Genomic DNA, 25,351 nt, shown 5'->3' on the forward strand with positions numbered 1-25,351 from the left:
CAACAAAATTAGTAGCCTGTTCTTGTTAGCAAGCTCATGTTATATTAGCATCAGCTAGTCATCTTTTAGCTAACATTACCTGTATTGAAAAGCTTTACTCAACTCACTCGGTTAGTGAGGGTGGTGGGGGGGGGCTGTACAAAGTTCTTTGCGTTTTGCTGATTTGCTGCCATGATTCTAACACACCTGAGTAGCTCTGCAGAGCAGCAGCGGGTCTCCGTCGCTGCCACACAGGTGTCAAACGGCGCGAGCATTTTAGCGTTCATGTTGCGTTTAAATGTGACTCGGAAAAACATGTTACGACATGTTAATGGATTACGAAGTTGTAGCGGCTGAAAAAAGTGCGGGAGGCAGAGAGCTCTGATACGGGAAGTGCAGGAGCCCCTGCTGCATCAAATTGAGATCGGACTATCAGAAAATGGGTCACTCTGAGGTAAAAATGAAAGAATTTGCACGCTGACTCCGTGGGCGGGCAATGCCCCCCCCAAGCTGCTGGGCCTGGATGTGTGTGCTGCTATTTATCCAATTCAATATCTGAATTAAAATCCTGTCTGTGATTGTCAGGTCGTGTGGATCATTTGTATAAACTTTATCAGCTTGCAAGCGCAGACACAGAGACAAGCGCGTGCCAGAACAGGCTAAGATGTAAACACACAAGCCATATTATTCTTTGACCACAAACACATCAGTCTCATTGTTCGCTCAGGTTGGTGGTGCAAACATAACATCATACACATTCGCCTGCTCTTACAATTAATAAGTGAGATTAATAAAAGCTTGCCCAATACACTTTTCTGGATTTTTTGCAGGAATGTGACGCCATAGACTCACAGTGTCAAACTCATCTTGCTTTTGGGCCACATCAATATCGTAAATGTCCTCAAGCTGTTAAAATGTTACAGGTTTCTCTGCACTTGCCATATCTTTCTTTCTTTCTCCAAAAATTCAATAATATTTAACATCCTTTCACATGAAGTAATATATCACAATATAAATTAAAACAGATTTGATTTGGTAAAATAATATTCAAGCACTTATCTTGAAGTTCTACATCTGAGATTATTCAAAAATAGTTATGGCAGGTTCGATTTGTCTTGTCTTGGTACCAAAATGTCCCTAAAATAATGCAATAGTTTTGAAAATATTGTTTTTCTTCAACATCATCATTATTTTGGCCTATTAAACATTTATATTATAATTTTCAATTTTGTATTTAATTTTTCAATGGTCATTGAGGTACACAATACTGACAATATTTGTTATTGCTTTATATAATTTCCCACCTTTAAACACATACTTCACCAGTTATTCAAAGAGATGATTCAACAAAAATGGTATCAGGAAAAATTCAATGGTCAAGGTGCAAAACACTTGAAGAGCCAATGACCTAATGACCAAACCCAATGACTAATTACTTCGAATCATTACTTCATTACAAAAAATGACCAAGATTGCAATATTTTTCATAACCAAGCAGCCCTAATTTAAACACTGCAAGAAAACCACAAAAAGCTAACCGTTAACAGCTAACTATGATTAAATTAGTGCAAGAATTAGGACACTGTTTGTTGTTTCTCTGGCCTACACTTGATCAAAACACAAGACTGACTGAACCTGTCCCACACATACATACACACATCCAAATAAGAGATACTTTAAAACCCAGGTGGCGCTGGAACCAGAAGACAATTCCTAATTTGAAAAAAATGCCAGACAAATCTTAACATTTTGTCATGAAACAATACCTTATCTGAAGAGACCAGTAATAAAGAAGGTAATTACAAATATGGAAGGATGTTACACACAAAATAACTTAGCTCATGATATTTTTTTTAGAAATTTGCATTCTTTTCATGCCTAACAAATTAAAGTCTAGTGGATTTGGCTTTCTAACGAATTGTTTATGAAGAGTGGGCAGGTGGGAATGTTATCGTGGCCTTCTGTCAACAGAACATGTGATGGACAGCTTCATTAGAAAGAAAATAGTCACCCCCACCACTGCAGAGACACGCCTTTGTCCCCCCTTAGCTTCCTGAGATTGGGAGAGAGGACAATTTGAGCGGGTCTTTTAGAGTGGGAGGTCTTCAGTTGTCAAATGCTTAATAGACTGTGCTCTCTCCATCTTGCTCAGGAACATGCACAAAACAAGTACGTACACACATTATGCCTAATACTTGGGAGACATTACCATGCTTTCTGAATGTGTGGCAGAAAAATCAAAGATGATTGATGAGTAGAGCCTGCCTGCGCTGGAGGACAGAGGTGCATGATTGTGATCTGGGGACAAAAACGACTCATTGTGAAAGGTTAAGTATATGATAACAGGAAGGAACTGAGAGGATTTTACATGTCATTAATCAAATGAGCAAATGCCTCGTTTTCCCAAGTTGACGTCTCTCTCAATCAATGACCAACAAAGTCATTGTGCTATTGTGGGAATCAGCTGTCCTAACATTTATTGTCGTATTGTCCCAACTTGAACGTCAAGCTTATAGTCTGCTCTGTTGTGGTGAAATGCTTTCTTTGAGACTTTGAGTTGGGAAGAGTGCTGGATTAGAAGAAAGTCTGATCTATACAACCTCGGAGTCTCTAAGAGGTTGTGTGGCTGCAAATCAGCAAAATCTAGACAAATGCCAAAACCAAACTGCACCAGGAAGCATTCAGAGGTCTTTGTTCGAGAGGGGGCATAGGCATGGACCCAACACTAATATGGCTAATGGCTTAGGGAACCCCACTGCTTCTTTAATTGAAGCTGGCTCACTGACGTCCAGCGTGTAGTGAGAGGGAGACGGAGATAAGAAACAGCCAAGAAGCGAGAGGGAAAAACTGGGGCAGGGGTTAGGATAAGATTTAACTGTGATCTGGAAAAGCAAGGGGAGGGGGTGTAAGGAGCCTGCAGGTGTGTGTGTGATGGGGAGGAAGGGGGATGTACATAAGGACTGGATAGCCAATCATGATATTCCCCGAGGGCTCAGGACACCTGGGATCATCAATGATTGATCAAAATGGAAGGTTTAACCAAGAAAGGGATTGGTTAAAAAGGATAAAAGAAAAACAGGAACTCAAAGAACGAGACTTACAAAGGAGGAGCTGTGTGTTGGCGTGCGTGTGGATGGACAAGGAAGCTCTACCAGGAACAAAAAACAGACACGAGAAAAAATAAAAAGCAACAGTGATGGAAAAGAAATACAAATTACATTAAGAACCAGACAAAAATGACACATTGTGTGACCTGCAGAAAAAGAAAGAGCTGGCGTTGAAGTAAAAACAGCCCCATCAAAGCCAAACCGCTGGAACCCTGCTGCAGCCCTGCTGCAGCCCGCCTGCAATGGTTTTGGATGTACTGAGCCAAATAGAATCTTGAACTGATCCAAACGGACTGCAACATGATACCCAGAAATGCAGCATGGTGCAATTTACTGTAACGTACAAATGTGGGACTCCTCAAATTTGAAAGGAAATATGTCATTGCAGTTGAAAAAACCTGTAGTGTTTGAGAAGTTTAACTATATTATTAGTTAAAGGAAAATGTTTTGAACAGTTTCCATACAGTTTATTCTGTACAGACTGCACTTCAATTAGTACCAACCTTAGGGGTGTTTATAAGAGAATGAAAGTGATTTTCTACAATGTGTTCATAGTCTACTAGCTATGTTACTCAATTGATTGGTTGGTACAAGGAGTTCCACTGTGGAACAATACACACTGATTTCTGAATTTGGGACCAATGTCTCATGTTTTATAGGAATTTATTTTCAGCAAACATCACACATATATTTATCACATGCGAGTTTGAGCAGTTTTGTACATCTGCACAATAAAAAATTATAATACAGTGGAATCCCTCTTATTCGTGGTTCAATATTCGTGGAATCACATTTGCAAATTTTTCTGTGGAATGAAACTCCACATTATTTGCAGACTTTCTAAAATATTCTAAAGAAAATAGCTACACTTCAATTGCAATTGTGTGTAAAACTTCGTCAATGTTCCGCTAATGCCGAAATACACAATTTCGCAATTGTGGTGTTTCCATTTGATAAACAACTAAAATCCCACGTAAAGAAGTTTATTCACATGATAAGTCATTGAAAAACATGCTGCCCCTTCTTGCTCCTACCACTTCCTGTTTTCTTCTTCGTCTTTTCTGTTTTTGTGAAATACACTAGTTTTGATACGCCCAAAAAAACCACATAATCCTAGTGCAAAAACGTATCAAAAAACGTGAGTTGTTTCAAAATTGCTGTGTTTCAGTTAAGCAAACTTATTTTTGTAATTTCAATGTGCCCAATTTTATGGTCAATGGAAATGGATGCTGAATTTGGTGCCTTTCAGTAAAAATTCAACTTTTCCAGATTTCAGAGATTAACTTGTTGACACGCTTACTTCCTTCCATAAAAACAACACAAGGCACATGTCTCAACTTAAACTAATATCCTTTCAGGCCTCTAGAGGTTTATTTGGACTCTTCTATAAGATTAGCACGCCTGGTTAGATTGCCAGAACATCTCCAGTAATACACCTTTTTGGATAAATCTCAACATATGCCTTGCATATTTTTGATAGTTGTGTGAATCTAAATTAGGACCGTGCATGGTTTAGGCTGTAAACATATTTTAATTGGCACAGTTTGGACACGAAAGGCTTGGCTGAGCACTGAAACGTGTAGTTCTCAGGGGGATGGCTTTGGAGTAAAGCAGATTGGCCTCCAGGGTTGCCTGGCATTGTTGCTGAGTCTCTGAATAAAGACCCAAATCCACTCCCTCTGTCAGGACTGCTGCTAAGAAATACATTATTAATGAGAAAAGGCTGACTGATGCTTGGGATTAATTACAGTAGCTTTGAAAGACCCCCCCCCAACCTTCTTATTTTTGCTATTTTTTTCAACCTCCAAAAAGGCTGCGTCTAGATTCTTATAAAGACTGGAAAGACTGATGGGGAAGATCCACTTCTCCATCAGTCACACATAGATGTGTGATTCATGCCCATCATGCTATAAGTGATGCTCTGGAGTCTTTTTAACATAATGTTTATTGACAAAAACTAACATGAGTTGAAATCCTGTATAAAATAGATTTTTTAAATATATATATATATTAAAGCAAAAACAGTCAAATGCATACAGCTGCAACATTCAATTGGTCAGTAACTGCAGATGCCGATTTTACCTATATTGGGTCTGACTGGTGACTGAATTTTTCTTTTAATTCATCAACAGGCTTGTCACAATAAGCAATAAATCATTGAATCACATGATAAATTTAAACAATCTTGATCATTTCGATTTGCATGATTTATCGTTTTTCTCTGCTCTCTTCATCTTTCTACCAAAACTGGATGACAAAAGTCTTCAGTCTGGTGCTTTGGTCACTGTGTTGGATCATTTCTAATAGAAAAATCTAAAAATGAGCACACCTGAATTAAACTACTACACAGTGAGGTTTAGAAAAGTTGTGAAAATATAGAAAGAAGCATTTTCAAACCTGGGTTTGGCAAAGAACACATCAAATGGATAGGCCAAACATGGACTGAGATACTTTACAGCAGTAACAGATTCTTTAGTTTCAATTTGTGAATGGCCTACTTTATTGGTAAAACATACGGTTGAATATAGTCAACCATACTTATAGGTGTTCTACAGGAATGGCAAAGCTTTTATTTTTCTTTACATAAATCATGATTCCCATGTCCTTTTTCAGCTTGTGAATCACCTGTTAACTACGACTGACCTTCTGTGCACACCAACTAATTAATTACTTCCAAATCAAACCAAATGAGATAAAATGCAACAGACCTACCATTTTATTATCATCTGGCCTCCTGGTAACATGAGAACGGAATAATTTCTTCATATACAAAATGAATGATAACTTACTATCAAGGTTAAAGTGGACAACATTAAACGATAAATCATTAACACTTTCTTTCTGTCCCATAAAGCAGACATGTTCTGGGAACAATTTTTCTCCTTATAAGTCAATAAAAAAGGCCTGGACAAAAGGTTAGGACAGGGTGATCACCATCCAAAAGCAGCAGAACCTCCATCCTTCCCATTTATCATCCCTGAAGCACACAAAAGACGGCAAAAAAAAGAAAAAATACTCATTGTCGCTTAGGGGGAGTTGTTGTTAGTTTCAATTAGCAGAGCCAACATCTGACATTGGGACGCAGGAGTCTCTATTGATTGGCTGACGCTATAGAAATGCATGTGTCAAGGGCAACTGGGGTCAAACTGTAGATCCCACAATAAGAAAAAAAAGATAAAAAGAATGACATGCGAGAGGGAAATAAAGACAGGCGGACAAGGCCAATGTAGAAAGGGTTCTGAAAAGAAAACAAAGATCCATTTAGACAGAAGGAAGAGGGTATAGTATAACCTGCTGCAGGAATATTTCATTAAAATCCTTCTGGATCCCCGAGAAAGCAGCAGAGAAGGGTTAAAGCTTGTGTAGAACCGGGAAAGATTGCAGAAGTGTGTTTGAGAGGCTGGCAGGATGGGCAAACCGGCAGCTGAATAAACAGACTTGATCCAACCACTGTTCAGCTAATGGACCAGCCATCCGCCTAGGAGCATTACACTGGGCTGTTTCTCATATTGCCAGCAACCACTTTAATGTGAAAGCACAACCTCCTTATAACAAGCATGATGCACAACCTGTGAGCAGAGCCTGGTGTGCACCAAGAATAACAAAGAAGAGAATCCCACATGGAGACGGCACAACCAGCTGCCATCTGTCTGTAAGTAAGGGCATCGTGTAGCCAGGTACAATTATCGGTCTCTATGGCAATGAACTTGGTCTACCTCTAGCCAAATAACTCTTAAATGAAGGTGTTTCCCCCAATATATTACAGTACTAATCTGAAGAAACACAGTCATCCCCATGCTGTTACACTTTGAGGCCAGATTAGTCATTTGTGTTATCAAGCTTAAAAAGTTACTTGTATGGTTTTTAAGACTTATATCTGAAATAACAAACTGCTTATGCCTAGTTCACATGGCATGGTTTTTATTCCGATAATCTTAAGGACGTTCCAATTATTGGGATGGCTGTTAAGATAATCTTAAGAGATGTTCCTGTCGTGTGTGGTGTGTTAAGAGTCTTCAGGTCTGTGGCAGCTGTCCCTACTGTCACACAGAGACTGGAATGGTAATGGTTTTCTGTTCTTCCTTAATATTACTTTACATATTGATTAGTGAGTGGTTTAGATTTTTATCTTTAAAATTGTTTCCATTAGTCTGACTCTATAGTTAACTATTTGCTGTGCACACATTTAGTTAAGTTTATTTGTCAGTTCTTCGTATTTTTTGTTAAATGCAACAAATTAATTTCTTCTTTGGAGTTACCAGTTTCCTCTGGAGCTGCTGCTGAAATCATACAGATGAGCTCCAGCTGATGTCCTTATATGGCTGTCAAACTTCCTCAGTGGGTCGTTCCATTTGTTTGCCAGGGGAAGGGGAAATTTGGTCTCTAGTTTAATTTTATCATTTCTTTAATGTTTCCTCTTTTTGGAAGTTAGTTCAATTCTAATATTTATTTAACTTAAAGATTTAGTAATGTGCTGACCAGTATTTGTTTAAGTTCTTGTGTGTTTAATTACCCCCTTGTGGGGGTGTGTGTGTGTGTGTGTGTTAGTGGTCTGATCAGCCACTATTTAAGTTCCCCTCATGTCTTGTTTGTTAGGTCAGTTTTGTGCTGGAGTTCATTGTGTTACTACCCGAGTTGTAGTTTGTTATGTTGACCTCAGTTTTGGGCCCAATTTATCATTTTTGAATTATTTTTGGACTTTTTTGTAATAAATTAAGAATATATTTTGAAATTTCTTTAACGTCTCTCTGGCTGGCCTATGCAAAACCTTCACAAGGTCCATTTGCTGACCTAAAATCGGGGATATTCAACATGTCGGATTGTCTTGACCTCAACACTACCAGGTCACACTAGCAACAATTGACTTTGTTGTGGAAATTGTTAGCGCAGCAAAACACATAGATCAAAATACGCTAGACTCTGAATTGAACAGTCAAAGCAACAGCTCTTGGGTCATTACTTCTATTTATAAAGCTTAACATCCTCCACAGCTAGCGCAGCTACAAGGTGGCGGTAATGTACAAAGTAGCCTTACAACCTGATAATGGATGCTATGCTCAGCACCATCATAAGGAATGAGCTAGACTTGTAATGCCAAAAAATAAAAAAAATAAGAACATCAAGCATTCGATAACGTCAAGGCACAGAAATATTAATTACTAGAAATATTAGCCTAGAAGTGAACAGTAGGATAAGAAGTTATGTTGTGAGATGGAAGACTTGTGACAAATAGACCTGTTTGCCAATCTTCATCCCTGCCATATGGACACAGCCATATGGTCAATAAAACTGTATTTAACTTTGTGTCCCTAAATCCTAAAAATGGTTGCTAATGTTAATCCTATCATCATACTTCAGAAGATGCAGTTCCGCACTGATAATTAACCAGAATTTTCTCCCTCTTCAATTTCTCCCATCTGATTGTTTTTTCCTCAGAATATCTACAACTTTTCATCATAGTTTTTTTGTTGTCTTTCTGTTTTTGATCTAATACTTTACAGGGGGGCTCAGGTCTAAGCTGCAGGTGTCCCCATTGACGGATGAGGATGCACATTACAGGAAGGATAATTTGTCATATGATCTGTTTTTCAGGGGAATCCTACAGAGTGCTAACCTGACACACCAGATGGTGTGTTACACAGAGCAGTCTGGAAAGTCCTCAGCAGACATCATTTATCAGAGAGCAGGCATGTTGCTCAATCAACTGCTAAGTCATTTTTGAAACAAAGTCCCTATTATAAAGATACTTAAACTACTCAAGTCAATGGGCCAAAGGAATCAGCCACTCAGTGACTGCTAAGCACCTAAACTCTGCTTATAAATACCTTTATTTGTAAATGGCTGGTCTGAAGGTTTCTGGTTATGCTACAAAGTGATAGTTGGAGCCCTGTAGTGTTGTGACATTATCCAATCTTCCTGGTCAAGAATTTATACATAGACAAGTTTATTTACTTTTTTTCGAACTGTACTGTCTCACAGGCAAAGACTGGTAAAAAAAAAAATTCCAAAAATATTCTTACTTGGCTTGAGCCCACAAAAAAGTAATTTACAACAAGACTTTCAGCGTTCTAAAACAACAGTTACATTTTTACTACATTTTTTTCAGGCAGGGTTGTCATGATAGTAAAATTTCTAACTCAATACAGACACTAAGGAAAATACTCAAAGCCTTTTTTGGTGCCACGGCAACATTATTGATGATACGGGTTCTTTCTGGTTAAAAGCAAAAAATATGATTAATTACAAGATGAGAATATTTTAGCTTCCACACCAATAAGTTGCTTAAAAAAACGAAAAATTTAAAAGGGTCACTTTCTGTTACACATAACGGTGGATAAGAAAATGCTAAAAGTGTAATCTTAGTCAGGTATTGTTTTATTTTATTATAACTGCTCATCTAAAGTTTCTCTCAAAAATCAGTCATAGCGTTAGCGCAGCTAGCATGAGGTCTCCAACACTAATTTGCATGTCCATCTGCTTCATAGGGATTTCTATTTTGATGCAATGAGCATCTTTGAAGAATTAATTCTCGTAGTTTCGATTATGTCAAAATATTAAATATTTAGAATATTTTAGCAAATATTAAATATTTTGACAACTGTGTAGTTTAAATAACTCCAGGGCACTAAATGGGCTTAAATTAATCCTTGCTTAAATATGTTTATAGAAAACAATGCAACTTAAATCTTCTAAAGTAAAGCCATCTTTAATGTTGTATTTAGCATATAAGATCAGTTTTGAAGACCATCTCTGTGATTGTTGGAATGTCGGATTGAACCCAGGAAGAAGACAGAATTAAACTGCCCACCAACTGAATGACAGGCTGCAGGTGCTTTGACCCATTAATGAACCCATTACGGTTCCATATTCTGTGTCTGAGACGGGCTTATGAGATTCATCGGTGTCAGAGCTTAATCAGTCTGGAAAATGTGACGACTGCAACATGACAGGCAAGAAACTTCTGGAAACATATCAGGTAGAGGTGAATACCACTCACAAGAATTAAGACTAGGATTAAGGCATTGTTCAAGTAAGTGATTCTCACAGTATGACAATGATGTTTACAGCTCCTAATGTAATATAATTATCGATTACTACACTTGTATCATTCAAATATTTTTTTATTGTTGACTTTGACACAAAGTTGCTGGTAATCTTTGCAGTTTGTAAACTTTGATTCCAAACAGAGTGACGGGAAAGCATCTTTTAGCAATTAGCTCGATTAGCATTAGTACCTGGAAACAGCAGTCTTTCTGTGTATTTGCTAGAGTGTAGATCCATCATTCTGAGATTTCCAAAAGCCTCTTTAATATTTTACAAACCAGCATATTCCATAACAGCTAGAGGTTCAACACAATAAAACAGAGCAGCTTCTCTGGAAGTTTAGCCATCCTGTTATGTGCTTAATGTTGAGAATTGCCTGAACAAAGAGCCAAAATGTCTTGTAGAAAATGTTTTTCTTTCACAAACCTTTTTAAACCTCTTGCACTTACTCTGACTTCATTTTAAATAACTCACTGCAACTGAAAATGGCAATCATTTGTCATTAAACCTAGTAAAAAAAAGCCTGATCCGCAAGAAGGCAGAAAAGTTCGCAAAGAAGCAGAGAGGTTTACTAGCACAGATTTGATGTGTGCAGAGAAAAAAATTGCATTCTAGTAGAAAATGTGAGGGAGAACAGAAAATATTTGAAAGAGAGCAGAAGTTTTGAGAATGAAAACTTTAGTTCTCATCTTATGGCAGTAAAATTCCCCCCATGAAATGCTTGAAGTTACTTTTCAGAAGTAGTATATGAAGAGGTTTCTGTCTGCAGGTCAGTCCTACACTACAGGCCTACACTGTTTTAATTTGCTAATAGTTCAGAAACTCAGATTCCTACACAAAAACACCACAATAGCAGAAGAAATCTGCATCAGTTTCATATTCTGTATATGAATACAGCCGAGTATGTTTCTGATTTCCAGGCTGAAACCACCAACCACAATACATGTGTAGCATGTGCTGGAATAGCTACATATTTTTACTGCTGGTGCAGTAAAACCTAAGGGGTCTCCATAGATTTGGTGGTAAAAATCTATGCCCTGACACACTGTTCCTGTTATGCTAGATTTGTTCTTTTGTTTTACCTAAAAACAAACTCTTGATCCATAAATTCTTCATTTTGTTAAGCTGGGGGCAATGACTACTTAATCAAATGCATATTTCATTAGCATGGGAGGAAATTGTTGTTGATCAGTAATAATTAATTCACTTTTACTCAACCTCCTGCTGAGTTATGAGGCTTTCAAGAGATTTCACAAAACCCATCTATGTCTTACTAACAAAGGCGGACGAAAAGAACCACCAGCTTTGGTTTTTGTCTGCATGTATGTGAATGGTGTGAGGTATGCAGAGATTTTACCTGCCCTTTTGTCTCACCACAGACCTGTACAAGTACTGGCTAGAACAGGGGTGGGCAATCCTGGTCCTCGAGGGCCGGTGTCCTGCAACTCTTAGATGTCTCCCTGGTCCAACACACCTGAATCCAATAGCTGAATCACCTCCTAAGTGCAGTCAAGTTCTCCAGAGTCCTGCTAACGACCTCATTATTTGACTCAGGTGTGTTGAAGTAGAGATGCATCTAAAAGTTGCAGGACACCGGCCCTCGAGGACCAGGAGTGCCCACCCCTGGGCTAGAAGGAAGGTCAGCCCCCAGGATCTGCCCTGCAGACCTGATGGTTTGTTGCCGTTTGGACCTGTCCTGATTTGTGGACATGTACAGACCCGGATTAGCTAATCAGGAGAATTGGGATATTACCCGGGAGGCCGGTCTGATGTTTTGTCTGAAGGGTTGGTTTCCTGGTTTAACAGAACAGTGCTCTATTATAGATCTAACGTTTAAGATTATAATTACATAATGTTAATAATTACATCATGTTAATAAATAATAAGAAGAATTATTATTATTATTTTATTATAATAATAATTATTGTTGTTATTTTTATTATTATTATTGTAGCCTCAGTTTCCAATTCTTACCAGACAGGAGTTGGACCCGTTACATTCTTCTGCCCCAGTGGACCATTTGCTTCACGGTTTGATGTTTTGTACATAGAGAGATGGTTTCCATCTACTGACTGCCAGTTCTCCTCTGACCTCATCTAGGAAATGTTAGTCAATACCCTTGTTTATTCCAAAGCCATATTTGCATACATATAACTAAATACTACATGAACATTATTAATTCAGCTTAATAACATGTATTGGTTTGTCATGTTAATAAGCAACCATGCTTTCCTTGCGGTTAACTGCCAACCAGATGCTGACTTTTGCCACGATTGAACAGGTCAAACAAACAGACTAAATGATTTCCTCTTTTTTTCTCCAGCAGCTGCTGCTCTTAGAGCAAGCAGACACAAATATGTTGCTTCTCAGCTGTAATCCACCCAAGGGCCAAGGTCCTTTACTGAATTATTCTGTTCTGCTCGTCTCCTCATCTAATAAAGCATTGAATGAGCAGCCAGTCAAAGGCAATGGAAGGGACTGGCATCTGTCAGACCTCGTGAGCCAGACAACAGTCATTTAAAGCCCCTTTTCAGGTTAAACTTCCTCACACAGCTTCCTGGGGAGCTGCTGGCTTTGGTCAGCTTAAGAGGAACAAGTCAACATTGTGCTAATTGAAATGCAGAGAGAATAAAGAATATGGATTACAGAACAATCAAGTTCTTCTACTTTCTATACATATGGAACAAAGTATTTATAATTAAGGATCAGCTTAAGTTCTGTCAGACATTTTTGCTCAATTGTGCTTCATTTTTGTTCCTCCCTTCTGGATTTTCAAAGCTGAGAATCCAAAGCATACAGAACTTAACAGATGAATTTGGCTGAATTTATTAGGCCACTGACAACCCAGGTCCAGACCAGGAAGTAGTTGAAGTTTAACACACCCCTCTGGAGCTTCTGCAGTGTTTACCCACCAATTACTACATTGAGACAGAGTCTTGCTCATGGACCTAAATGGATTAGGAGAAAAGAAAATGAAGAAAAGAGAGAAGAAAGGAAAAAAGAATAAAAAGGGAAACAAAACTGTAAAGGAGGACAAATAAAATTTCAAAGCATCTGGTAGCCACACTGGAACATCCACAATGCTTCACTACTTCTTCCCAACCCATATGCACTGACTGATGGCACTTTTTAAATTTCGTTGTTCTTGTGACAATGACAATAAAGATTTATCTTATCCATCTTAAACGATGGCACACTCAGCTTTCAAATGGAGATTAAAATATTCAAGAATTGCATCAAAATTTCCCTCCTGCTGGTTGTTGCTGCTCTCATTCACAGAACTAGTTGTGGTTAGTGCATGAAAATTGTGTGAGCAGCAGCAAATAATGAGTGAAAATGCTAACCACTCTATAGAAAATAATGGAGCTTTGGCAAACAAAGGAAGTAGTTTTTCCCAATAAGGCACCCTAATTACAGTAAAGAATTATGGCTTTGTGTTTCATTCGCCACTATTATTTCTTATTCAGTTCACAACCAAATAAAAAACAAATCCTCCCATAAACATGTCCATAATGAATTACTGCTCTCAATTATTAGTCCCTAGATGTTTTAATAGAGCGTGTGCAGTAGAAAGTAACATCCGTCAGACAACATGGCTTTTTGTGAATGCTGCAAAACCTTTCCACATTTTAAATTGGTGTAGAACTCGGCCAGATTTCCTCATGGCTCCCAATTTTCTTCCTTCACCATACTGCAATGGTGACCAAAGCGTGGCCCGAGAGCCGTCTGTGGCCCTGGAAATGATTTTGTTCAGCCCCTGACCACAAGTCCAGAAAATGATGGCACTTGATAAAGTCATTGTCTGTTAGTGGCTTCACAATTGTTGACTGTATGATGCGTTTGACGTTTTTATCCTTTCAATGTGTAAAGCACTTTGAACTACCTTGTTGCTGAAATGTTCTATTTGAATAAACTCGATTGATTGGTTGAAGCCAAAAATGGTAATTATATTACATATGTATGGTCAATAAAATAGAAAAAAATTCACAACCCAAAAATGTTTGCATTGTCCTGTTTTTCTTTTCATAAGGCAACAGTTAGAGACCCTTTTATATTTTAGATCATTAATGATATTCTGATTTCATTAAAAATTGTATTTATTGTGGAGCAACTTAAAGATGAAAAGACACACTAATGTTTGCCTTTTTAATTTAATGAATTTTTTGGTTGTGGTTCTATAATTAATAATTAGTATCTAGCAAAAGGTCTTGAAAGAGCTAACTAACCAAGCACAGGGATCAAAGTAAATAAAAAAAAGGAAATCAAAAATATTAATTCATACATGAGTGCTCAGGATAACTTCCATAGTTATCACTTTGCTGCTAATGCACAGAACTTTCTGCATGAAGCAACAAAAGGTCATTATTTTCTATTGCATAGTTTCCAGGAAAATAAACTGATGCTTATATGAAATTAAATAATTGCGTATGAAATGGAATTAGAAAGGGACAAAATGACATTGTCCTACGTGGAGATACGATTTGAGAAAGGGGCAAATTCATTTCCCACCATTTTTATCTCGGATAGGCTAAAGCCGTGGTGTAAAAATCTTTTTGCACTGGAGGAGGAGTGCGGCAAATGTCACAATCTGACAGCGGGAAAACAGGGGGCAGGTTGTCCCGTCAGACCATCAGTTTCCGAAACCACACACACAAAAAAAACATCTAAGAGCATGTGGGGTCAGTGACCCTGTCAGACTGTGCACAGAGTAAAAAGCTTACGGGCCCAAATGACCCAATCTCTTAAGACCGCAGCAGGATTAATAAAATAAAGTTGTACAACTTTTAAACTTTTTTGGTTGAATGGTTTATTTTCCGTTGGTTTAGAAAATGTCTTCAGTGTAATCTCCACAACAAGAATGATATTTTTTTTTCTAATATTCTTTCCATCTTTAGCTAAGTTTAATGGGTTGGTGCCCAACTCTGTTGAGTAAAAAGTTGTGGATGTTTGTGGCCTGACTTGAATAATATCATAATCAAAGTAAAAATAAAAAAACATGGCTAATAGAAGACAAAATACTTTGTGTTGTATTTTCCATTTAACAAGATCTCATTCTAAAAACATATAAGACGTGTTCATCTGTATCAGCTCAATTTCCTGGGGGGTCAAATTTGTACCATTCTTAAACTGCAGTCGGGGTCCACCATAACCCTAACCCCTGGGCTTTGGAGACCCCTGGACTAAGAGGATTTAACTCATCCAGCATCTGATCTCAACTGACAGCGAAAATCTTATTCACTGTGATAAATCTAAGGATCAGATGAGCATCCTTATAAGCGAGAACCCCGTTAGACAACAGGGAAGCTGACTTAGCGAAAGCCTCTCAATCTTATTTTACGTCCATATGCGCAAGTAATCCCAAATCCATTATCTCAACACACAGTCGAATAAAGTGGTCCAGTTGGGTCGGAATTGATCAATGGGTTCCCAGAATGTTATCTCAACTGCTGTGCAAATGGTATTGATCATTTCTTGACCACTGATGGTTCCAGTCCTGGTTAGCTGTAGTAATTAACTAGACTATTCTGAAGGAGAAATGAAGAAGCAAATTCAATATGGAGTGTCTCTCCCAGGCTGTGAGGTGATTACATTTCAGAGTAATAATACCAGCTGCCAATAGAACCAAAGCCACACCCTTACAACAAATGTAAGGGGATTTCTTTAAGAAAGGGAATGCTCCACCTGTGAGTCTGTCGGATCGCTAGCATAACTCTACCGGATCCAGAAGCAACTGTCCAGCGGGGGAGACATGACACCTAGCACCATGCACACATTGAGGGAAGAGAATTTATATATGAGGTTCGCCAGCAAATGGCCTCACTTGTTTGTGGCCATTCAGCTCTATACAAGGCCAACAGGCAGACATTCAGGCAAAGCATAGATTGTCAGAAGCAAATGGGATAGAAAAGAAATATCCTTTATTGTCCCACAATGAGGAAACTTCAGTGCAACAGCAGCAAAATGACAGGCAATCAAAGCAAGAAGATTGCTAAAACCAATTTGCCTAATGGGAACACGCCAATTTCGAACAGAAACGAATTAATTTGGCACCTTTTTCTGCAAGGTGCCAAATTCCACAATAGAAGTTGTGTTTCCATTGACCATAAAATTGATAAATTGAAATTACAAAAATTAATTTGCTGAATGGAAGCAAGGCAATTTAGGGGGGGAAAAAAGTTAACTTTTTGAGCTAGCATGATGTGGTTTTTGACTGTTTGAAATTAGTGTATTTCTCCAAACTGACATAGAACTACTTTTTGCATCTCACGAGTCATGTGATCAACAACCAGATGTTACTCCTGGTGAAGACCAACAAGATGACAAGAAGTAGGAGGATGATGGCGTGGGACATCTTTTAATAACTTATTGTGTGAACAAACTTATTCACACATGATTTGAATTGTGTTTAAATCACGTGATTTAATGGAAACACCAAAATTCAGATTTTTCTAAGTTAGCAGAATATCGACAAAGTTTGTAATGGAAATGCAACTGTGATGCCGGCGTTGCTTCTTTTAAGTAATAAAGTTAGAAAAATATTTTGAATGCATCAGAATTCAGCACTATAATATGATCATTTCATTTCTAATAACACGTCATCCCTGGACAAAAGGACAGGCATCTAAAATGGCTCAGCCTCTTTTTATAACAGAGAAATAAATAAGAAAGGAATCCAGAAAGAGTTTTAAGTAAACAAAATAAATAAATAACCAACTGGACTGATATTTTGTGGTATATTGCAAAAAAAAAAAAACAGTTTAGTTAGATTGGATTAGAAAAATAAAGGTTGGAAGCCTCTGGAATAATTAAAAAATTAATAGATTTTTATAATAGTCAAATGCTAAAACAAGACATACACAGTTCCATTTAAAACCATTATAATCCCAACGACAGCAGCATCCCTGCACTGAAATCTCAAACCATCAGCCATTAGGAAACAGCATTCTATTTAGCAAAAAACAAGATCAGGATTGTAATCCAGTTATATTAACCACTGCCATCAAATCGCACAAAAAAATGCACAACTTTGCATTCGAAACACACAGAGGAAAAATGGGTTGAGAGCCTTAGGCAATATAGGAAAGGCCAGCTGAGGGCTTAAGGTTGTTGTGTAGAGGATGGGCTGCAGGCTGGGGCCGGACTCTCTGGGGAGTTTGTGGAAGAGAACAGGGGTTGTGGCTGAAGCCAAGAGCCGGTGACATGGCTCACACAACCACACACACAACTGTACTAGGACTTAGAGCTGGCCCAGAACAATAAAAACCACACCCTCTGGGTCTCACAAGGTGTTCCATCTTCTGACTCTGTAAGAAGATTAAGCTAAAAAAGGATTACATCAAGGAGAGTTAAGGTAGCTTGGCTCATGTATGCAAAAAGAGGCTGAATTTTAGTTGGAAATAAAGAAAGTTCATGCAGCACTGGCTAATCTTATCTTCTCATAAGCTCAAACAATTCTGTAAGTAAACCACTATGAGAAAGAAACAAGGGAAGGTGGACACTAACTATAGTAAACGTAATAATGAATTCTATAATTTGGGATATTGAAATTATTTGGAGGAAACTAATTATTGACTTGTTTTCACAATTAGGGGAAAGGTTTTACAAATAATGTTTTTGTAAATGAGTACAATAATTCAACCATTGTTAAGCTAGTGTACTTCTAAGGAGTCTTATTGTAAAAAAAAAAAAAAATAGCAGCATTACATTTTAAAATATCTTCCAGTTCCAGTGTTAAGTCTTCTTTAAAACATTTATTGATCTTTGAGAGGGAAAACTTGCATTATTATATCACTATCAATATATTACTTTGTATTAAAATGATATTATCATTTATCACAATGATTTCTGGGATCATTTTTGTCCAGTGAAATTTGTTACTGTAACAGGCCTGTCGATCAATCAACCTTTAAATCAACTTGCTAAAACCACAAGTTTGGTCGACACAAATAAATATGCTCCAACAAATACTAAGAAAAATTAAATGTAAAAAAGAAAAACAGCTTTGAGGAGCATCTTGAACAGAGTGGAGATGCTATCTGTCTGGTGAGCAAAATGATCTTAGATTAGGCTACACCTCTACATCTACAGGCATATCCTGTGTCTGACATCTGTTTAGGTTATTTTCTTGTCAAACGTCCTGTACTTCTATTGTAAAGTCTGTGTGGTAAATAGGATGAGAGGATGGAGGAGGATTTCCATTTAAGCACAACGAATAGAGGCTTGCTGCTAATGAAAAGGAGTATTTATTAGGCTGCCAATCTGACTGTCCGCCAACTCCCTCAGGGGCTTACTGAGGTTGGGGGGAAAGGGGGGATTCGATCTACTCAACAGATAGCAAGCACATCTGAACCAGAGTTCAACTAAATGTACTGTGTTTTCACCAGAGGTTTTATCAATAATAAAAAAGGAAAGGCTCGGTGAGAAGGAGGGGAGGAAAATATGAGGTATGAGGTTAGAGTTTGCACAATGGCTCTCAGTTTCCATTATCTTCCCAGAGATGCCTGTGGCCACAGCGGTGCCCGAGCAAGTGTTCTCCCACACCCCATTACAGCACACACACACACAGAGGCAGGGAAGAATGTACCATGAGGGACCACCAGCTGTTGCAGCGACCGACATAGAGGAACGCCCCAAAACTCTTCTATCATCAAAATCTGGTGTGCACTTATTTCCCTCTCCGACACAGATTCACCTTCACACTGATTTCATCCTCTGGTATTAATCAGTCACTTTATTTACAAGATGTGATCCAGATTGACATTCCCGTCCTATTTATTATGATTAGCTCGCGCCCACGGTGCTAAAATTCCGGCTAAATACACACCTCGCGTCTTCCTACAGAATGTGACACACAGATGTAAAGATTCCTACATTCTGAACCGAAGCGTTGAAAAAAAACAATCCGATTTTATTGATCTCCTTCAATTCCAGTTCTCACGCAGTTATAAGATGAGCTACCCACCTCGCAATACGCTCGACCTTTGACACCTATGAATTGCGGAACCCCCTTCCATGCTGCAAACATGCCCGGCAGTCACTTTTTTTATGATGGGTAGAAAGCAAAAGGAAAGTGGTGGTTTCAGCGGCAGAGCGCTGCCTTTCAGTGACCAGCTGCGTCTGAAGTGGCCTTTCGAACCACTGCTCTTTATGTGTCATGAAAGGTCTGAGCAGAATAAGAGGAAAAGCTAATCGCTTCCTGTGAGCCATTCATTTTAAAACCACTAAAATCCCACCAGTTTGACCACAAAGAAGAGGGATTTCTGCAAAACTGCCTCGAATTGTTTTAGTAGGAATAAGAATTGGCGATTTCAGGCTAGCATTATACCAATGAATTCACTTGAGACAGGAAGCGGATGGTTTTTTTTAACTCAGTGAAAATACTACAGCTAGGGGAGTTACTAATGCCCCTGATGGTAGGCCTGTTGCAGTAAGACAGAAATCAATTAATCACATGATGAAATAAAACAAATTCCATAATTTCCATTTGCATAATTTATTATTTTTCTCTTTTCTCTCTTTTTACCAAAAACTGGGTGACAGAAGTCTTCAGTCTGGTCCTTTTTTGAAGGGCAATTTTGTTTACGGAGACTTCATTATTTATTTATTTGTTGCTCCTGATGGTTTTTTTAATTTACTTTGGATATTTAAAATGTCTTCCAGTTCCAGTGTAAATGCTCATTAGAATTTGAAAGTTATTGATTGTTGAGAATGTGTTCTTGCATTATTATGCCATCACCATTTGTATTACTTGAAAATCAAAACAGCGATATTAATATTTATCGCAATAACTTCTGGGACAATTTATTGTCCAACAAAGTTTTGTGACAGGCATAACCAATGGTAAGTGTTTATGTGTACGGTTAAACCAACTTAAAGCAACGCAAAGTTAAATTTTAAAAAAAAGAAAAAAAAAGTGAAAATATTTGAGTTGTACCTATGAGTGAACAGAAACAGTCAGTGACTATGAAGTCATAAAATTCAATTGTCTAAAACTTTTTTCAGATCGGTGAGCAGCACAGTCAACAACATTCTTTGGTGTGGAAGCTTTTACTGTAGGTGAAAGACCCAAGGTTAGCTTTTCCCAGAGTTAGCTAGACATTTTCAGAAGAAAAAGGACATCAGTTTGTTTGTTCCTCTGGGATGTTGACCTGCAGAGTTCAGCAGAAAAAAGTGCAAAAGTATTACAGCAGATTGGCTAGCTATCAAAATCAACATCAAAATCTTGGTATCTGATGTCGGAGCTTCAGATACCAACTTCAGTGTTATTACCTAGCTGCAAACTAGCATTGCTGGGGACATTTTGGCTGCACTTGATAAGCAGCAGTACTGTACATCACTTTTTATAGATTACTCTAGAGCTTCTGACACAATTAACCATAATGTTTTAAAATAGAGGCTTTTAAACAACTTTCACAGAAAGTAGTTAGTTCTCAGACCATCTTGACAACAGATCTCAGTTCATCAGAAACAATGGTCTGTGCTCTGAATTTGTGACCATTTCTAAGGGTGAACCTCGGTTCTATTTTTGGTCACCTTTTATATTTTCTAAACACATAAATGACCAGGGCTGCATAATGTGGCTTACACAAATATTCACTTCTATGTTGATGACATGTATTGTTTGAACTGGTCATGAAGCACAGTTGCTTTTAATGTGTTTCAGAATACGTTACTTCAGCTTTATAGCAGAATAGCAGAAAAATGTCTGATATTTAGCAACCTTTAAGATGAGACTACATTTGATTCCTGTTGTGGTTCTCCTACACAGGAGGAGCATTTTTTATGCGTTTGATTATGGGACATTTTGTTTGTCTGTGCTTCTGTCTAGTGTCTTAACAAGACTGATACAGGTTATCAATTTGTCCTGAGATAGCAAACTGCAACACCTTGACGCATCACTGTCAGTTATATTCTCGAGTGAGATTGCCTTCCTTGACTACCTGCAGACTTCATTGTTGGTATACTTTCTATTCTTTAATTCTTTGTCTTCATCCAATTCATCTGTGTGAAATGAAAACAGAAAAGAGCTCTGGGCAATACTTCTTGCCTTCCAATGAACAGTTCTTGCTTTCTGTTCCAAACGTCCGCACCGATTTTGGAAAAAACAAAAAATATATAAATTTGCCCACACAACATAGAACACACTGCAAAACATCTTGGAGCTTAGCAGTTTTATCTGCCTGAGTGAGTTTGAAGTTAGATTGATGGTTTTAAAGATGGCTCCTTCAAATTGTCAATCTTTTTAATAGGGGTGCGCCGCTAAATTGGCCCCAATTTTCTTAATCTTGGGAGATCGGAAGATAATTTCATAAGAAGCCAATATTATCCACTGATCTTATCTACCTCCATAAAGATCTGAAATGTCCCAGTTTGCTATGCTAGCAACTATTCATTCATTCAAAAAAAAAAAAAAATCAGTATCAGCTAAAATTGGACTAGGCAGGTCAGGCTTTTTAAAAGATCGATGATCGATCAGAAAACTGTAATCGGTGCACACCCTGTTTTTCTTTCTTATGTAGCATTTTACAAATTGTGTTCCAGGTTATCACTCTTTTTAATTCATCTTTGTGCATGTTATTTATATGTAATGTTTGTAACAGCTTGATGGCGCTGCCCATCTTTACCAGGTCTCCCTAAAAATATCTTGATCTCAATAGTGATTCCCTGGTTGCATAAAGGCTGAAGAAAAAAAGAAAAAAGTCAGACTGTTCAATATCGGGATCATCAGACTTCAAATAAATTTAACTGAAGGAAATTTTAATTTTGACATTGGTATTAATGGACTGTTAACAATTGGTACAGGGCAGATAAACAATAAGCAAAGTAGACCTATAGGCCTGGAGTGTGAGAACAATTAAACTTTTGTAAAGAACGGTGTTCCTGATAATACCATAAAGGCACACCTCCAGTCATCCCCCACGGTCCAGAGTAGGTAATGTGATATCATTCTTTGGAGCAGAGCCCTCAGTAAGCAGATGGCCGGCTATTGAAAAATGTCTGGAAACAAAGAGCCACATGATTGAGGTTAAAGGCTGGGCCGTCTAAAACCACAAGAATCTTTATGCACGTTTCAAAATAGATGGGAAGTCCTTTATCAAAACGTAAAAAGGAGAACTTCCTACAGTTCAGAAGAGTTCAGTTTGCGTCGAGGCATTGGTTCTGCTTTATTCATGTGCCGTTCGTTTCCACTGATTCTGCCAGATTAAATCTGACAGCTGGCACAGAACATGAAGAGAGCTGCAGCCGAACCAACCTCTCCATCTTCCATTTATAGCCATAAAAAAAAAAACAGTCACCCCGAGGAGGAATTCCTGTCTGACACGCGCATTTCTACTGTTCTTTGCTCCCACGAGACAGAGCGCGAGGGAGGGAAAGGTTTTTATCAGCACCGCTCGTGTTTCACCACACCACGGCATGCCGACCATCCAGAAAACTGAGCGCATATTTCACAGCCTGGAAACTTGTGTCCCCTTCAGCTGGTGTTGGCAGACGGTTCTGCTCTTTGATGGAGGCAGCTGCGCCACAGCGGCAGGTGAACGCCTGGCTCCCACAGCTCCCAGACATTCCTGTATCAGCTGACTAAAGAGCGGAGTCTGAGCTCACAGTGTTAACAGTCGAGAGCAAAATAACTGGGATTGGTGGGACACTGATGCACCTGTTTAGCACAACTCAATTCAAACTTCTAATAAAAACAAGGAACATTTCATTGTTTTTCTTTTTCTTTTTCGTTTTCACGTGAACATGTCGGTGTTAAGCTTACCTGTTAGGTGCTAAAGTTGGTGACTCAGCCGTTCATGTTGAGCAGGGGAGCTGCCTCACATCCACGTTTGTTGTCGCAGCTGATGAGACTCAGCTTCCACTTCACCACAGAGCGGCAAACAGAGGAAATAAAAAAAAGTGACGTTCGTGGAATTAACTACACTACAGGTAAGAGGTGAAAACCGAATTCCGGTCAGCTTAGAAAAGATGAAAAATATAAAAACGAGTCCAGAGGACGGCAGTGTGAGTGAAAGTAGGTGCTTTCTTCCGTTTCAGGACACTCAGCTCCCTGCACATCTGAGAGCTTTCAACAGCAGTTAGAGCAGACAGGCGGCTCGCGACAAGACAACACGGAGTCAGACGGGCCGGAGACAGGAAGTGCTTGCGCACACCTTCAAAATAAAGTAAAAATTGTTAATAATCAGTCCATTTTCTTTACACCTTTGTCCCTAGTGGAGACAGAAGGCGTGCTGGTGCCTATCTCCAGCCAGACATTTTGGGCAAGAGGCGAAGTACACCCTGGACAGGTGACCATTATTGTTCTAAATTATAAATGTTCTTCAGGCTGTATTTGTTAATTGGTCGATGGCAGAACGTATTAGGGTACAGTATTTATATTTTACACATTTAGAATACATATATTTCTGTAATATTTATATGAGCAGAAATCCTGTGTCTTCTATGTTGGTAGTGTGTCTCACAAGTAGAGATGGGTTAGAGGAGGGGTTGCCGAGATGGGAATTTTAAATAAATCCTTTTAAAATGTATATGATTATGTATCTGTATGTATGTATTTATTTATTAAATCTATAAATATAAAGTGAAATAATTATACATTTTTACAGGGTTCACCAGGGGATGGGCACTCTGGTGCTATTTTTTAAAAAATATTTTAGAATGATGGAATCAGACGGAGAAAAATAAAATAAAATAATCATATATATATATATATATATATATATATATATATATATATATATATATATATATATATATATATATATATATATATATATATATATATATATAAAGTTACAAAATAAATTCAGGCAGAAGAAACCATTTTTCCCCCAAAACCTTTTAAACCAATACTTTGTGTCATTAATTTTTATGTACATCTAGAGACTGAGTTTTTTTTGTCATCCTGATTAGAAAAGTAGTTCATGTCAGTCATTGTTTTGAAAACTGAGAAACATACATTTTTAAGTCTTGCCATTACATTTTTGCCATTACATTAATGGCACTAATGCTATTAATGTTAAATGCCATTACATTACATTTAACATCCAGTCAGAACTACCCTTCCCTGCGGTTAGGGGACTCTCCAACCCAGTCTCAAGTCTTTAGTAGCCTCTGCTCTATTAACTTCTTAAAATGAGTTCAGTTATTCATTCCGGAAAATACTTTAAATGTCAAAATAAACTATTTTGTTCATGGCTAGGACTTAATTAACAAGCTGTTTTACACTTTGTGTCAGACAGTTTCAATTAAGGACCAATCGTACACCTCAGGCGCATCTCTTTTGAAAATCCTTTTCAGGAAATATGTCATGCCTCTGCTGGCTTCACACTCTAATCTGTCAACTCCTTTTTGCATGCTGAAGGTTGCCAGTAACACTCAGTATTCAGCTGGAAAGCATGGAAGTTATGAGATATTATAAAACCACTTCTGCGATCAAATTTCCCACACTTTAACTTTTTCTTTCACATTTCTCAGCACTTGTAGAAAGAGTTTTATTCCTGCTGGCTGATAGTTCCTACCAATATTTTTGCACTATCATCTACCTCAATATTTCAAAACAACTTTTAGTGTAGTTACAACTACACTGTTATAATTACACTGTTTTAGATCGATATGTAAACTGATGATGGACCTCAGAACAGATTTAACTCAGTGAAGATCAGAATGACCCGTTAAAGCCCAGATAAGATGACCCTGCCCTCTGCTGGTTGTTAGGTAGAACTGTTTCTTAAAAAGAAGTCCGTAACCTTCATAAATTATTGGTAATTTTTTTGCCAAGTGTTTTTTGTTTTGTTTTGCTTTGCTTTGTTGTTTTCTTTGCCTAAAACATATTTCGGAAAGAAACAGGTGGTGAATTATTTTCAACAAAAACTGACTTACGCCATTATTTTAGGAAGGTGACAATATTTTAAATTGTTCATAGGTGAGATTTTTAGTTCCTTTTAATAGCAAGTTAACTGTATATTTGTGAAATAGTTTTATTTTTTGTTCTAGGCCTTCTGAGAGATGTTTTGTTCTTGAGAAGTAAAAAAGAAGGCTTTGATATCTAAATAAATCTACATTAAGGAAATTAATTTAAAAATGCTTTATTTATCCCAGAGAGAAATAAAATGTCGTAACTCATATCATCCAAGTAACGTCTTGTAAGGATAGCTGAGTTATACATCACAACAACTATCCTTAAATAAAAAAGTAAGCAAAAATCCTTCCACCGGATTTAA

General features: G+C 37.9%; 1 protein-coding gene and 1 long non-coding RNA gene across 3 annotated transcripts in view; one reads left to right on the forward strand and one right to left on the reverse strand.

The window, feature by feature from the left end:
- The window catches only part of LOC116720296 (plexin-B1-like), a 77,219-nt gene extending 54,049 nt beyond the window's left edge, over positions 1–23,170 (reverse strand). For both annotated transcript variants that reach the window (XM_032563462.1, XM_032563453.1), the window contains exon 1: positions 22,891–23,170. The gene's annotated coding sequence lies outside the window, so the exon portion shown is untranslated. The remainder of the gene's footprint in view (positions 1–22,890) is intronic.
- The window catches only part of LOC116720590 (uncharacterized), a 957,300-nt gene that overhangs the window by 456,390 nt on the left and 475,559 nt on the right, over positions 1–25,351 (forward strand). The gene's annotated exons all lie outside the window — the stretch shown is intronic.

Source organism: Xiphophorus hellerii, chromosome 1, assembly GCF_003331165.1.
Source record: "Xiphophorus hellerii strain 12219 chromosome 1, Xiphophorus_hellerii-4.1, whole genome shotgun sequence".
NCBI classification, from domain to species: Eukaryota; Metazoa; Chordata; class Actinopteri; order Cyprinodontiformes; family Poeciliidae; genus Xiphophorus; species Xiphophorus hellerii.